Genomic DNA, 14,596 nt, shown 5'->3' with positions numbered 1-14,596 from the left:
CGGTTCTCCAACCTTTGTAATCCCTCTTGAGCTCCTCAATGTTCTCTGGGGTCAGCAGTTGCACATTTAGCTTCCATGCCCCCCTGCCCACCCTCAGGTCTTCCTCCAAGTGGCAGTCCGCCAGTAGGAGGCAGTGGTCAGAGAAGAACACCGGCTTGACCTCGGTGGATCTGACTGTGAATGCACGGGACACAAACAGGAAGTCTATCCTGGAACGAATGGACCCGTCTGGCCGCGACCAGGTGTATCTACGCTGCGCTCCGTCTGCAGGGTTGCTGAAGACGTCGTGCAGCTTGGCATCCTTAACTGTTTCCATCAGGGATCTGGACGTAGCGTCCAATCTGCTTCCGGCCCTGCCGGATCGTCCAGCCGCATCGATGATGCAGTTGAAGTCCCCGCCCAGAATGACCGGCCTGGAGGTCGCCAGCAGCAGTGGGAGCTGCTGAAAAACCTCCAGCCGCTCAGCCCCTTGTGCCGGGCCGTACACGTTAATTAACCGGAGTGGAGCGTTCTTGTACATTACGTCTGCTACCAGGAGTCGCCCGCCCACCACCTCCTTGACCTCGGAGACGGTGAAGTTGCCTCCCCGCAGCAGAATACCCAGGCCGGAGGAACGAGAGTCGTTTCCGCCCGACCAGATCGATGGCCCGTGGGACCACCATCGTGACCATTGCCTGTAGGAGCTGAGGTGCGGTATCGCACACTCCTGCAGAAACAACAGGTCAGCTTTGACCTTGGCTAGGTAGTCCAAGGTCGCAACACATCGCGTAGTAGATTTAATGCTACGCACATTTATGGATACAATCTTTAAACCCATATTAAAGCATTTATTCTCCTACCAAACCCACTGTCTCTGAGAGTCCCAGACCTTTAGTCTGCTCCTTCATACCCGTAGTGAGCTCAAATTCCTTCACTTTGGATGGGCTGAGGTAGATCTCCTTGGCCGTGTTCTGCTCCAGTGGCATCTGGAGGTTCACGTAGTGAGCGGGTTTTGAGATGACCTTTGCTGGAGAAGCTTCTCCAAAACTCACCCCCTCTGGGGGGTTGCTGTTCCCGGCTTCCTGGAGCTGGGGTGCGATGATTGCCTCACTGCTCCCAGATTCCAGGGGCTGTGGTGCACTGGCCTCCTCAGGTTGCAGGCAAAGTTGGGGTGCGCTGGGCTCCTTGTTGTCTCCAATTTTCTGGAGCTCGGGTGTCTCGTCCTCCAACGCCCTGGAGCTTTGCCGCCTCTTCTGTCGGTGCCGCTCTGGCACTTCCTCATCCGAAGAGCTGCTGCCCTTGTCATCCGTGTCGGATGGGAGACGCCTCTTGCCGCTTCTCTGGGAAACGCCTTTGCTTCTTCTTCGCTCCCTCTTACTTTTCTTGTTCTTCACCGTCCGCCACTCCCCCTGCTGCTTTTCCACTGCTGCCTCCTCCTCCATTGATTCGCTGTCCTGAGGACTGGAAGGTTCAGGGGGTAGTGCTGTTGATTGGCTCTCTGTTGCCTCAATCTCTTTCTCCACCTTGTCTCTCTCTGTGTCCTCCTTTGTCCCGTTGAGCTCCCTGGGGGCCTTGGTGGTTGGAGTGACACGGAACCTTTCTTCTGCTTCCCCCTGGTCGGCTTTGGCTGCCTGTGCGTAAGTACGGCAGCGTTTGGGGCAGGTCCTGTAGAGGTGACTTGCCTCGCCACACAGGTTGCAGCACTTGGCCTGTTTGCAGTCTTTTGTCTGGTGCCCTTCCTGTTTGCAGATCTTGCAGAGGGAGGCGCTGCACTTGGCCGCCACATGGCCAGCCTTGCCGCATGAGCGACAATGCTTGGGTTGCCCAGCGTAGACCAGGTAGCCACGGTTTCCCCCGATTGCGAAACTGGAAGGAGGGTGGAAAATGGCTCCCTTACCATCGGTCTTTAGCGTGACCTTAAACAGGCGTTTGCCTGTCCAGATCCCCAAGTCGTCTCGAATCTCGGTGCCGCTCCCCACCTTATCGAAGTACCTGGTGAGGAAGGTGACCACGTCGGCGACAGGGACGAAGGGGTTGTACACATGCACCATCACCTCACGTTCCCGTTGCAACGGCAGAGAAAAGTGCGGCTCCGCCGTCAGGATCTTCATCTCCGGCAGGTCTCTCTTCTCCTCGAACGCCCTCAGGAGCCGGACGCAGTCTGCCACTCGCTTGAACGTCACGTCAAAATAACCGCCTTTGCGGGAGTCGTGCAGGGTGAAGATCTCCGTAGCATGGAAGCCGCACGCCTTCAACAGGATCCTCCTGGTGAAGAAGCCCCGATCCATAGGTGATCCTCCTTCGTCGCTGTGGTTCACCGTGACTCGGACGGTGATAGGTAACCCACGGTATGGATTCGGATTGCGATTGGTTATCGCCCTTCCATCCCGACCTTGCCTTGGCAGGACCATGGTGTCGCCCCTGCAACACTACACTTGATCTTAGCCAAAAGGCCGAGAAGCGATGAGAAAGAAAGAAAGTTGTGTTTTGAAAGATGTGCATGTTGAAAAGTAAAGAAAGCAGATGTTTGTAAGAAATCTATTTTTAGCATTGAAAATCCCCTGGAAAGGGGTGGTGCACCATTCCCAGAGATACTGCAATACCGGGTCGATGCATGGAGTGGGCGGAGCAAGCCCCTATTCCATCTCCCTGCTCCAAAAATCAATTTAATATATGGTCCCCCGATAAGGGACGTATCAGATATTAAACTGATAAGAACAGATTTTTTTTTTTATTTTTTTGTAAAAATATACTTTATTCATAAAAATCTTCAATCACATTCAAAACCATTTCAAAAACAACATTACAAGGGTACAATCCAGGTTAAACTTATACAAAATGTATCACCAGGTGCATCAGTACAAACAATATTACAGTCATTTACAGCCTTTCATTTTGATCTGTACAGCCCGAGGGGCTCTAAACAGTTCCCAGTCTCTCGGTGCGCTGTGGTAGAAAGGTCTTAGACAGCGACCCTTCCCCATTGCGCCTTTGCGGCAGCTGCCCCAAGCTTTAGTGCGTCCCTCAGCACGTAGTCCTGGACTTTGGATTGTGCCAGTCCGCAACAATCGGTCGGGGACAACTCTTTGTGCTGGAAGACCAACAAGTTTCGGGCAGACCAAAGCGCGTCTTTCACCGAGTTGATGATCCTCCAGCTGCAGTCGATGTTTGTCTCGGTGTGTGTCCCTGGGAACAGCCCGTAGAGCACAGAGTCCTGTGTCACAGAACTGCTCGGGATGAACCTCGACAGCAACCACTGCATCTCTCTCCAGACTTTCTTTGCAAAGGCACAATCCACAAGGAGGTGAACAACGGTCTCTTCCCCACCACAGCCACCTCGAGGGCATCGTGCAGAGGGGGTGAGACTCCTGGCGTGTAGGAAGGATCTGACGGGGAGGGCCTTTCTCACCACCAGCCAAGCTACGTCTTGGTGCTTGTTGGAAAGTTCTGGCGATGAGGCATTCTGCCAAATGACTTTGACAGTCTGCTCGGGGAACCATCCCACAGGGTCCACCCTCTCCTTATCCCTCAGGGCCTCTAGGACGTTACGTGCTGACCACTGCCTGATGGACTTGTGGTCAAAGGTGTTTTTCTGCATAAATTTTTCCACCAGGGACAGGTGGTACGGCACGGTCCAACTACTTGGAGCGTTCCGCGGCAGCGTGGCCAGACCCATCCTTCGCAACACCGGGGACAGGTAGAACCTCAGCACGTAGTGACACTTGGTGTTTGCGTACTGAGGGTCTACGCACCGCTTGATGCAGCCACACACAAAGGTGGCCATCAGTATGAGGGCGATGTTGGGCACGTTTTTTCCCCCTTTATCTAGAGGCTTGTACATCGCGTCCCTGCAGACACGATCCATTTTCGACCTCCAGATAAAGCGGAAGATGGCTCGAGTGATCGCCATCGCGCAGGAGTGTGGAATGGGCCAGACCTGCGCCACGTACAGCAACAGCGAGAGTACCTCACACCTGATGACCAGGTTCTTACCCGCAATGGAGAGGGAGCGTCGCTCCCACATGCCCAGTTTCCTTTTCACCATAGCCACTCGCTCCTTCCAGTTTCTAACGCATGCCCCGGTCCCTCCGAACCATATCCCCAGCACCTTCAGGCCGTCAGCCCTGACAGTGAAGGGGACAAAGGATCGGTCAGCCCAGTTCCCAAAGAACATGGCCTCGCTCTTCCCACGATTTACCTTGGCTCCCGAGGCCAGTTCGAACTGGTCGCAGACGTGCATCAGTCTGCGCACCGACAGCGGATCCGAGCAGAAGACGGCGACGTCGTCCATGTACAGGGAGGCTTTTACCTGAGTGCCTCCACTGCCTGGGATCGTCACTCCTCTTATGCCCGGATCCTTCCTGATGGACTCGGCAAAGGGTTCTATGCAGCACACGAAAAGGACAGGCGAGAGAGGACAGCCCTGCCTGACTCCAGATTTGATCGGAAAGCTATCTGTTTCCCACCCATTGATTGAGACTGCGCTACTGATGTTAGTGTAGAGCAGTTGGATCCAATTTCGAATTCCCTCCCCAAAGCCCATTTTGGAGAGCACATCCCCCATGTAAGTGTGCGATATTCTGTCAAAGGCCTTCTCCTGATCCAAGCTGATGAGGCAGGTATCCACACCCCTGTCCTGTACATAGGCAATCGTATCCCTGAGCAGCGCCAGGCTGTCAGAGATCTTCCTGCCTGGCACAGAGCAGGTCTGGTCAGGGTGAATCACCAATTCCAGAGCGGATTTGACCCGGTTGGCGATGACCTTGGACAGAATCTTATAGTCCATATTCAACAGTGAAATGGGTCGCCAATTTCTAATTTCCTCCCTTTCCCCCTTGTGCTTGTAGATGAGGGTGATGATGCCTTTCCTCATGGATTCTGACATGCTGCCGGCCAGGAGCATACTCTCGTACACTTCTAGCAGGTCTGGGCCGATCAAGTCCCACAGAGCCGAATACAACTCCGCCGGCAGGCCGTCGCTTCCGGGGGTTTTACTCTTCTCGAAGGACTCGAGGGCCTTAGTCAGTTCGTCAGGAGTTAGCGGTTTGTCTAGGCTCTCCCGCGTACTGTGGTCTAGGACCTCCGTGATAGAGGACAGGAAGGACTGGGAGGCCGTGCTGTCCGTGGGCTTCACGTCATACAGTCCGGCATAAAAGGATTTGCTGATCCTCAGAATGTCGGACCGTGATGACTTTACTGAGCCGTCTTCTTCCTTCAGGCTGCTGATCACAGAGCGCTCTCTGTGTACCTTTTGGAAGAAGAAACGTGAGCACGTCTCATCCTGCTCCACGGAGCGGACTCTGGAACGGAAGATGATCTTGGAGGCCTCCGAGGCAAAGTGCGAGGCTTGCTGGCCCTTCACCTCTTGGAGCTCCTCCTTGACATCGACCCCCATCGACCGCAGCCGGAGCAGATTCTGCATCTTTTCCTGGAGTCGGGACATTTCCCTCTGTTCCTTTCTAGCTTTCTGGGTGCCTTTGAGGATGAAAAACCTCTTGATGCTTCCCTTGATCACTTCCCACCAGTGTGTCAGGGACTCAAAGAGGGGTTTCACGGTTCTCCAACCTTTGTAATCCCTCTTGAGCTCCTCAATGTTCTCTGGGGTCAGCAGTTGCACATTTAGCTTCCATGCCCCCCTGCCCACCCTCAGGTCTTCCTCCAAGTGGCAGTCCGCCAGTAGGAGGCAGTGGTCAGAGAAGAACACCGGCTTGACCTCGGTGGATCTGACTGTGAATGCACGGGACACAAACAGGAAGTCTATCCTGGAACGAATGGACCCGTCTGGCCGCGACCAGGTGTATCTACGCTGCGCTCCGTCTGCAGGGTTGCTGAAGACGTCGTGCAGCTTGGCATCCTTAACTGTTTCCATCAGGGATCTGGACGTAGCGTCCAATCTGCTTCCGGCCCTGCCGGATCGTCCAGCCGCATCGATGATGCAGTTGAAGTCCCCGCCCAGAATGACCGGCCTGGAGGTCGCCAGCAGCAGTGGGAGCTGCTGAAAAACCTCCAGCCGCTCAGCCCCTTGTGCCGGGCCGTACACGTTAATTAACCGGAGTGGAGCGTTCTTGTACATTACGTCTGCTACCAGGAGTCGCCCGCCCACCACCTCCTTGACCTCGGAGACGGTGAAGTTGCCTCCCCGCAGCAGAATACCCAGGCCGGAGGAACGAGAGTCGTTTCCGCCCGACCAGATCGATGGCCCGTGGGACCACCATCGTGACCATTGCCTGTAGGAGCTGAGGTGCGGTATCGCACACTCCTGCAGAAACAACAGGTCAGCTTTGACCTTGGCTAGGTAGTCCAAGGTCGCAACACATCGCGTAGTAGATTTAATGCTACGCACATTTATGGATACAATCTTTAAACCCATATTAAAGCATTTATTCTCCTACCAAACCCACTGTCTCTGAGAGTCCCAGACCTTTAGTCTGCTCCTTCATACCCGTAGTGAGCTCAAATTCCTTCACTTTGGATGGGCTGAGGTAGATCTCCTTGGCCGTGTTCTGCTCCAGTGGCATCTGGAGGTTCACGTAGTGAGCGGATTTTGAGATGACCTTTGCTGGAGAAGCTTCTCCAAAACTCACCCCCTCTGGGGGGTTGCTGTTCCCGGCTTCCTGGAGCTGGGGTGCGATGATTGCCTCACTGCTCCCAGATTCCAGGGGCTGTGGTGCACTGGCCTCCTCAGGTTGCAGGCAAAGTTGGGGTGCGTTGGTCTCCTTGTTGTCTCCAATTTTCTGGAGCTCGGGTGTCTCGTCCTCCAACGCCCTGGAGCTTTGCCGCCTCTTCTGTCGGTGCCGCTCTGGCACTTCCTCATCCGAAGAGCTGCTGCCCTTGTCATCCGTGTCGGATGGGAGACGCCTCTTGCCGCTTCTCTGGGAAACGCCTTTGCTTCTTCTTCGCTCCCTCTTACTTTTCTTGTTCTTCACCGTCCGCCACTCCCCCTGCTGCTTTTCCACTGCTGCCTCCTCCTCCATTGATTCGCTGTCCTGAGGACTGGAAGGTTCAGGGGGTGGTGCTGTTGATTGGCTCTCTGTTGCCTCAATCTCTTTCTCCACCTTGTCTCTCTCTGTGTCCTCCTTTGTCCCGTTGAGCTCCCTGGGGGCCTTGGTGGTTGGAGTGACACGGAACATTTCTTCTGCTTCCCCGTGGTCGGCTTTGGCTGCCTGTGCGTAAGTACGGCAGCGTTTGGGGCAGGTCCTGTAGAGGTGACTTGCCTCGCCACACAGGTTGCAGCACTTGGCCTGTTTGCAGTCTTTTGTCTGGTGCCCTTCCTGTTTGCAGATCTTGCAGAGGGAGGCGCTGCAGTTGGCCGCCACATGACCAGCCTTGCCGCATGAGCGGCAATGCTTGGGTTGCCCAGCGTAGACCAGGTAGCCACGGTTTCCCCCGATTGCGAAACTGGAAGGAGGGTGGAAAATGGCTCCCTTACCATCGGTCTTTAGCGTGACCTTAAACAGGCGTTTGCCTGTCCAGATCCCCAAGTCGTCTCGAATCTCGGTGCCGCTCCCCACCTTATCGAAGTACCTGGTGAGGAAGGTGACCACGTCGGCGACAGGGACGAAGGGGTTGTACACATGCACCATCACCTCACGTTCCCGTTGCAACGGCAGAGAAAAGTGCGGCTCCGCCGTCAGGATCTTCATCTCCGGCAGGTCTCTCTTCTCCTCGAACACCCTCAGGAGCCGGACGCAGTCTGCCACTTGCTTGAACGTGACGTCGAAATAACCACCTTTGCGGGAGTCGTGCAGGGTGAAGATCTCCGTAGCTTGGAAGCCGCACGCCTTCAACAGGATCCTCCTGGTGAAGAAGCCCCGATCCATAGGTGATCCTCCTTCGTCGCTGTGGTTCACCGTGACTCGGACGGTGATAGGTAACCCACGGTATGAATTCGGATTGCGATTGGTTTTCGCCCTTCCATCCCGACCTTGCCATGGCAGGACCATGGTGTCGCTCCTGCAACACTTGATCTTAGCCAAGAGGCCGAGAAGCGATGAGAAAGAAAGAAAGTTGTGTTTTGAAAGATGTGCATGTTGAAAAGTAAAGAAAGCAGATGTTTGTAAGAAATCTATTTTTAGCATTGAAAATCCCCTGGAAAGGGGTGGTGCACCATTCCCAGAGATACTGCAATACCGGGTCGATGCATGGAGTGGTCGGAGCAAGCCCCTATTCCATCTCCCTGCTCCAAAAATCAATTTAATATATGGTCCCCCGATAAGGGACATATCAGATATTAAACTGATAAGAACAGATTTTTTTTTTTTTTTTTTGTAAAAATATACTTTATTCATAAAAAATCTTCAATCACATTCAAAACCATTTCAAAAACAACATTACAAGGGTACAATCCAGGTTAAACTTTTACAAAATGTATCACCAGGTGCATCAGTACAAACAATATTACAATCATTTACAGCCTTTCATTTTGATCTGTACAGCCCGAGGGGCTCTAAACAGTTCCCAGTCTCTCGGTGCGCTGTGGTAGAAAGGTCTTAGACAGCGACCCTTCCCCATTGCGCCTTTGCGGCAGCTGCCCCAAGCTTTAGTGCGTCCCTCAGCACGTAGTCCTGGACTTTGGATTGTGCCAGTCCGCAACAATCGGTCGGGGACAACTCTTTGTGCTGGAAGACCAACAAGTTTCGGGCAGACCAAAGCGCGTCTTTCACCGAGTTGATGATCCTCCAGCTGCAGTCGATGTTTGTCTCGGTGTGTGTCCCTGGGAACAGCCCGTAGAGCACAGAGTCCTGTGTCACAGAACTGCTCGGGATGAACCTCGACAGCAACCACTGCATCTCTCTCCAGACTTTCTTTGCAAAGGCACAATCCACAAGGAGGTGAACAACGGTCTCTTCCCCACCACAGCCACCTCGAGGGCATCGTGCAGAGGGGGTGAGACTCCTGGCGTGTAGGAAGGATCTGACGGGGAGGGCCTTTCTCACCACCAGCCAAGCTACGTCTTGGTGCTTGTTGGAAAGTTCTGGCGATGAGGCATTCTGCCAAATGACTTTGACAGTCTGCTCGGGGAACCATCCCACAGGGTCCACCCTCTCCTTATCCCTCAGGGCCTCTAGGACGTTACGTGCTGACCACTGCCTGATGGACTTGTGGTCAAAGGTGTTTTTCTGCATAAATTTTTCCACCAGGGACAGGTGGTACGGCACGGTCCAACTACTTGGAGCGTTCCGCGGCAGCGTGGCCAGACCCATCCTTCGCAACACCGGGGACAGGTAGAACCTCAGCACGTAGTGACACTTGGTGTTTGCGTACTGAGGGTCTACGCACCGCTTGATGCAGCCACACACAAAGGTGGCCATCAGTATGAGGGCGATGTTGGGCACGTTTTTTCCCCCTTTATCTAGAGGCTTGTACATCGCGTCCCTGCAGACACGATCCATTTTCGACCTCCAGATAAAGCGGAAGATGGCTCGAGTGATCGCCATCGCGCAGGAGTGTGGAATGGGCCAGACCTGCGCCACGTACAGCAACAGCGAGAGTACCTCACACCTGATGACCAGGTTCTTACCCGCAATGGAGAGGGAGCGTCGCTCCCACATGCCCAGTTTCCTTTTCACCATAGCCACTCGCTCCTTCCAGTTTCTAACGCATGCCCCGGTCCCTCCGAACCATATCCCCAGCACCTTCAGGCCGTCAGCCCTGACAGTGAAGGGGACAAAGGATCGGTCAGCCCAGTTCCCAAAGAACATGGCCTCGCTCTTCCCACGATTTACCTTGGCTCCCGAGGCCAGTTCGAACTGGTCGCAGACGTGCATCAGTCTGCGCACCGACAGCGGATCCGAGCAGAAGACGGCGACGTCGTCCATGTACAGGGAGGCTTTTACCTGAGTGCCTCCACTGCCTGGGATCGTCACTCCTCTTATGCCCGGATCCTTCCTGATGGACTCGGCAAAGGGTTCTATGCAGCACACGAAAAGGACAGGCGAGAGAGGGCAGCCCTGCCTGACTCCAGATTTAATTGGAAAGCTATCTGTTTCCCACCCATTGATTGAGACTGCGCTACTGATGTTAGTGTAGAGCAGTTGGATCCAATTTCGAATTCCCTCCCCAAAGCCCATTTTGGAGAGCACATCCCCCATGTAGGTGTGCGATATTCTGTCAAAGGCCTTCTCCTGATCCAAGCTGATGAGGCAGGTATCCACACCCCTGTCCTGTACATAGGCAATCGTATCCCTGAGCAGCGCCAGGCTGTCAGAGATCTTCCTGCCTGGCACAGAGCAGGTCTGGTCAGGGTGAATCACCAATTCCAGAGCGGATTTGACCCGGTTGGCGATGACCTTGGACAGAATCTTATAGTCCATATTCAACAGTGAAATGGGTCGCCAATTTCTAATTTCCTCCCTTTCCCCCTTGTGCTTGTAGATGAGGGTGATGATGCCTTTCCTCATGGATTCTGACATGCTGCCGGCCAGGAGCATACTCTCGTACACTTCTAGCAGGTCTGGGCCGATCAAGTCCCACAGAGCCGAATACAACTCCGCCGGCAGGCCGTCGCTTCCGGGGGTTTTACTCTTCTCGAAGGACTCGAGGGCCTTAGTCAGTTCGTCAGGAGTTAGCGGTTTGTCTAGGCTCTCCCGCGTACTGTGGTCTAGGACCTCCGTGATAGAGGACAGGAAGGACTGGGAGGCCGTGCTGTCCGTGGGCTTCACGTCATACAGTCCGGCATAAAAGGATTTGCTGATCCTCAGAATGTCGGACCGTGATGACTTTACTGAGCCGTCTTCTTCCTTCAGGCTGCTGATCACAGAGCGCTCTCTGTGTACCTTTTGGAAGAAGAAACGTGAGCACGTCTCATCCTGCTCCACGGAGCGGACTCTGGAACGGAAGATGATCTTGGAGGCCTCCGAGGCAAAGTGTGAGGCTTGCTGGCCCTTCACCTCTTGGAGCTCCTCCTTGACATCGACCCCCATCGACTGCAGCCGGAGCAGATTCTGCATCTTTTCCTGGAGTCGGGACATTTCCCTCTGTTCCTTTCTAGCTTTCTGGGTGCCTTTGAGGATGAAAAACCTCTTGATGCTTCCCTTGATCACTTCCCACCAGTGTGTCAGGGACTCAAAGAGGGGTTTCACGGTTCTCCAACCTTTGTAATCCCTCTTGAGCTCCTCAATGTTCTCTGGGGTCAGCAGTTGCACATTTAGCTTCCATGCCCCCCTGCCCACCCTCAGGTCTTCCTCCAAGTGGCAGTCCGCCAGTAGGAGGCAGTGGTCAGAGAAGAACACCGGCTTGACCTCGGTGGATCTGACTGTGAATGCACGGGACACAAACAGGAAGTCTATCCTGGAACGAATGGACCCGTCTGGCCGCGACCAGGTGTATCTACGCTGCGCTCCGTCTGCAGGGTTGCTGAAGACGTCGTGCAGCTTGGCATCCTTAACTGTTTCCATCAGGGATCTGGACGTAGCGTCCAATCTGCTTCCGGCCCTGCCGGATCGTCCAGCCGCATCGATGATGCAGTTGAAGTCCCCGCCCAGAATGACCGGCCTGGAGGTCGCCAGCAGCAGTGGGAGCTGCTGAAAAACCTCCAGCCGCTCAGCCCCTTGTGCCGGGCCGTACACGTTAATTAACCGGAGTGGAGCGTTCTTGTACATTACGTCTGCTACCAGGAGTCGCCCGCCCACCACCTCCTTGACCTCGGAGACGGTGAAATTGCCTCCCCGCAGCAGAATACCCAGGCCGGAGGAACGAGAGTCGTTTCCGCCCGACCAGATCGATGGCCCGTGGGACCACCATCGTGACCATTGCCTGTAGGAGCTGAGGTGCGGTATCGCACACTCCTGCAGAAACAACAGGTCAGCTTTGACCTTGGCTAGGTAGTCCAAGGTCGCAACACATCGCGTAGTAGATTTAATGCTACGCACATTTATGGATACAATCTTTAAACCCATATTAAAGCATTTATTCTCCTACCAAACCCACTGTCTCTGAGAGTCCCAGACCTTTAGTCTGCTCCTTCATACCCGTAGTGAGCTCAAATTCCTTCTTAGCCAAAAGGCCGAGAAGCGATGAGAAAGAAAGAAAGTTGTGTTTTGAAAGATGTGCATGTTGAAAAGTAAAGAAAGCAGATGTTTGTAAGAAATCTATTTTTAGCATTGAAAATCCCCTGGAAAGGGGTGGTGCACCATTCCCAGAGATACTGCAATACCGGGTTGATGCGTGGAGTGGACGGAGCAAGCCCCTACTCCATCTCCCTGCTCCAAAAATCAATTTAATATATGGTCCCCAGATAAGGGACGTATCAGATATTAAACTGATAAGAACAGATTTTTTTTTTTTTTTTTTGTAAAAATATACTTTATTCATAAAAATCTTCAATCACATTCAAAACCATTTCAAAAACAACATTACAAGGGTACAATCCAGGTTAAACTTTTACAAAATGTATCACCAGGTGCATCAGTACAAACAATATTACAATCATTTACAGCCTTTCATTTTGATCTGTACAGCCCGAGGGGCTCTAAACAGTTCCCAGTCTCTCGGTGCGCTGTGGTAGAAAGGTCTTAGACAGCGACCCTTCCCCATTGCGCCTTTGCGGCAGCTGCCCCAAGCTTTAGTGCGTCCCTCAGCACGTAGTCCTGGACTTTGGATTGTGCCAGTCCGCAACAATCAGTCGGGGACAACTCTTTGTGCTGGAAGACCAACAAGTTTCGGGCAGACCAAAGCGCCTCTTTCACCGAGTTGATGATCCTCCAGCTGCAGTTGATGTTTGTCTCGGTGTGTGTCCCTGGGAACAGCCCGTAGAGCACAGAGTCCTGTGTCACAGAACTGCTCGGGATGAACCTCGACAGCAACCACTGCATCTCTCTCCAGACTTTCTTTGCAAAGGCACAATCCACAAGGAGGTGAACAACGGTCTCTTCCCCACCACAGCCACCTCGAGGGCATCGTGCAGAGGGGGTGAGACTCCTGGCGTGTAGGAAGGATCTGACGGGGAGGGCCTTTCTCACCACCAGCCAAGCTACGTCTTGGTGCTTGTTGGAAAGTTCTGGCGATGAGGCATTCTGCCAAATGACTTTGACAGTCTGCTCGGGGAACCATCCCACAGGGTCCACCCTCTCCTTATCCCTTAGGGCCTCTAGGACGTTACGTGCTGACCACTGCCTGATGGACTTGTGGTCAAAGGTGTTTTTCCGCATAAATTTTTCCACCAGGGACAGGTGGTACGGCACGGTCCAACTACTTGGAGCGTTCCGCGGCAGCGTGGCCAGACCCATCCTTCGCAACACCGGGGACAGGTAGAACCTCAGCACGTAGTGGCACTTGGTGTTTGCGTACTGAGGGTCTACGCACCGCTTGATGCAGCCACACACAAAGGTGGCCATCAGTATGAGGGCGATGTTGGGCACGTTTTTTCCCCCTTTATCTAGAGGCTTGTACATCGCGTCCCTGCAGACACGATCCATTTTCGACCTCCAGATAAAGCGGAAGATGGCTCGAGTGATCGCCATCGCGCAGGAGTGTGGAATGGGCCAGACCTGCGCCACGTACAGCAACAGCGAGAGTACCTCACACCTGATGACCAGGTTCTTACCCGCAATGGAGAGGGAGCGTCGCTCCCACATGCCCAGTTTCCTTTTCACCATAGCCACTCGCTCCTTCCAGTTTCTAACGCATGCCCCGGTCCCTCCGAACCATATCCCCAGCACCTTCAGGCCGTCAGCCCTGACAGTGAAGGGGACAAAGGATCGGTCAGCCCACTTCCCAAAGAACATGGCCTCGCTCTTCCCACGATTTACCTTGGCTCCCGAGGCCAGTTCGAACTGGTCGCAGACGTGCATCAGTCTGCGCACCGACAGCGGATCCGAGCAGAAGACGGCGACGTCGTCCATGTACAGGGAGGCTTTTACCTGAGTGCCTCCACTGCCTGGGATCGTCACTCCTCTTATGCCCGGATCCTTCCTGATGGACTCGGCAAAGGGTTCTATGCAGCACACGAAAAGGACAGGCGAGAGAGGACAGCCCTGCCTGACTCCAGATTTAATGGGAAAGCTATCTGTTTCCCACCCATTGATTGAGACTGCGCTACTGATGTTAGTGTAGAGCAGTTGGATCCAATTTCGAATTCCCTCCCCAAAGCCCATTTTGGAGAGCACATCCCCCATGTAGGTGTGCGATATTCTGTCAAAGGCCTTCTCCTGATCCAAGCTGATGAGGCAGGTATCCACACCCCTGTCCTGTACATAGGCAATCGTATCCCTGAGCAGCGCCAGGCTGTCAGAGATCTTCCTGCCTGGCACAGAGCAGGTCTGGTCAGGGTGAATCACCAATTCCAGAGCGGATTTGACCCGGTTGGCGATGACCTTGGACAGAATCTTATAGTCCACATTCAACAGTGAAATGGGTCGCCAATTTCTAATTTCCTCCCTTTCCCCCTTGTGCTTGTAGATGAGGGTGATGATGCCTTTCCTCATGGATTCTGACATGCTGCCGGCCAGGAGCATACTCTCGTACACTTCTAGCAGGTCTGGGCCGATCAAGTCCCACAGAGCCGAATACAACTCCGCCGGCAGGCCGTCGCTTCCAGGGGTTTTACTCTTCTCGAAGGACTCGAGGGCCTTAGTCAGTTCGTCAGGAGTTAGCGGTTTGTCTAGGCTCTCCCGCGTAC

At 53.9% G+C, this 14,596-nt stretch overlaps 1 non-coding gene and 2 pseudogenes across 1 annotated transcript; all 3 read right to left on the bottom strand.

Moving 5' to 3' along the window:
• Positions 1-2,548: 2,548 nt before the first annotated feature.
• On the bottom strand, positions 2,549-2,730 carry LOC144669247 (U2 spliceosomal RNA). Its single transcript, XR_013573651.1, has one exon. It is a non-coding gene; the product is annotated as a U2 spliceosomal RNA (small nuclear RNA).
• Positions 2,731-8,075: 5,345 nt separating this feature from the next.
• Positions 8,076-8,256, bottom strand: LOC144669128 (U2 spliceosomal RNA; annotated as a pseudogene).
• A 3,843-nt stretch (positions 8,257-12,099) lies between these two features.
• LOC144669110 (U2 spliceosomal RNA) lies at positions 12,100-12,280 on the bottom strand (annotated as a pseudogene).
• Positions 12,281-14,596: the final 2,316 nt, after the last annotated feature.

Source organism: Cetorhinus maximus, chromosome 28, assembly GCF_964194155.1.
Source record: "Cetorhinus maximus chromosome 28, sCetMax3.hap1.1, whole genome shotgun sequence".
Taxonomy (NCBI): domain Eukaryota; kingdom Metazoa; phylum Chordata; class Chondrichthyes; order Lamniformes; family Cetorhinidae; genus Cetorhinus; species Cetorhinus maximus.
This window is presented reverse-complemented; position numbering and strand designations above follow the sequence as displayed.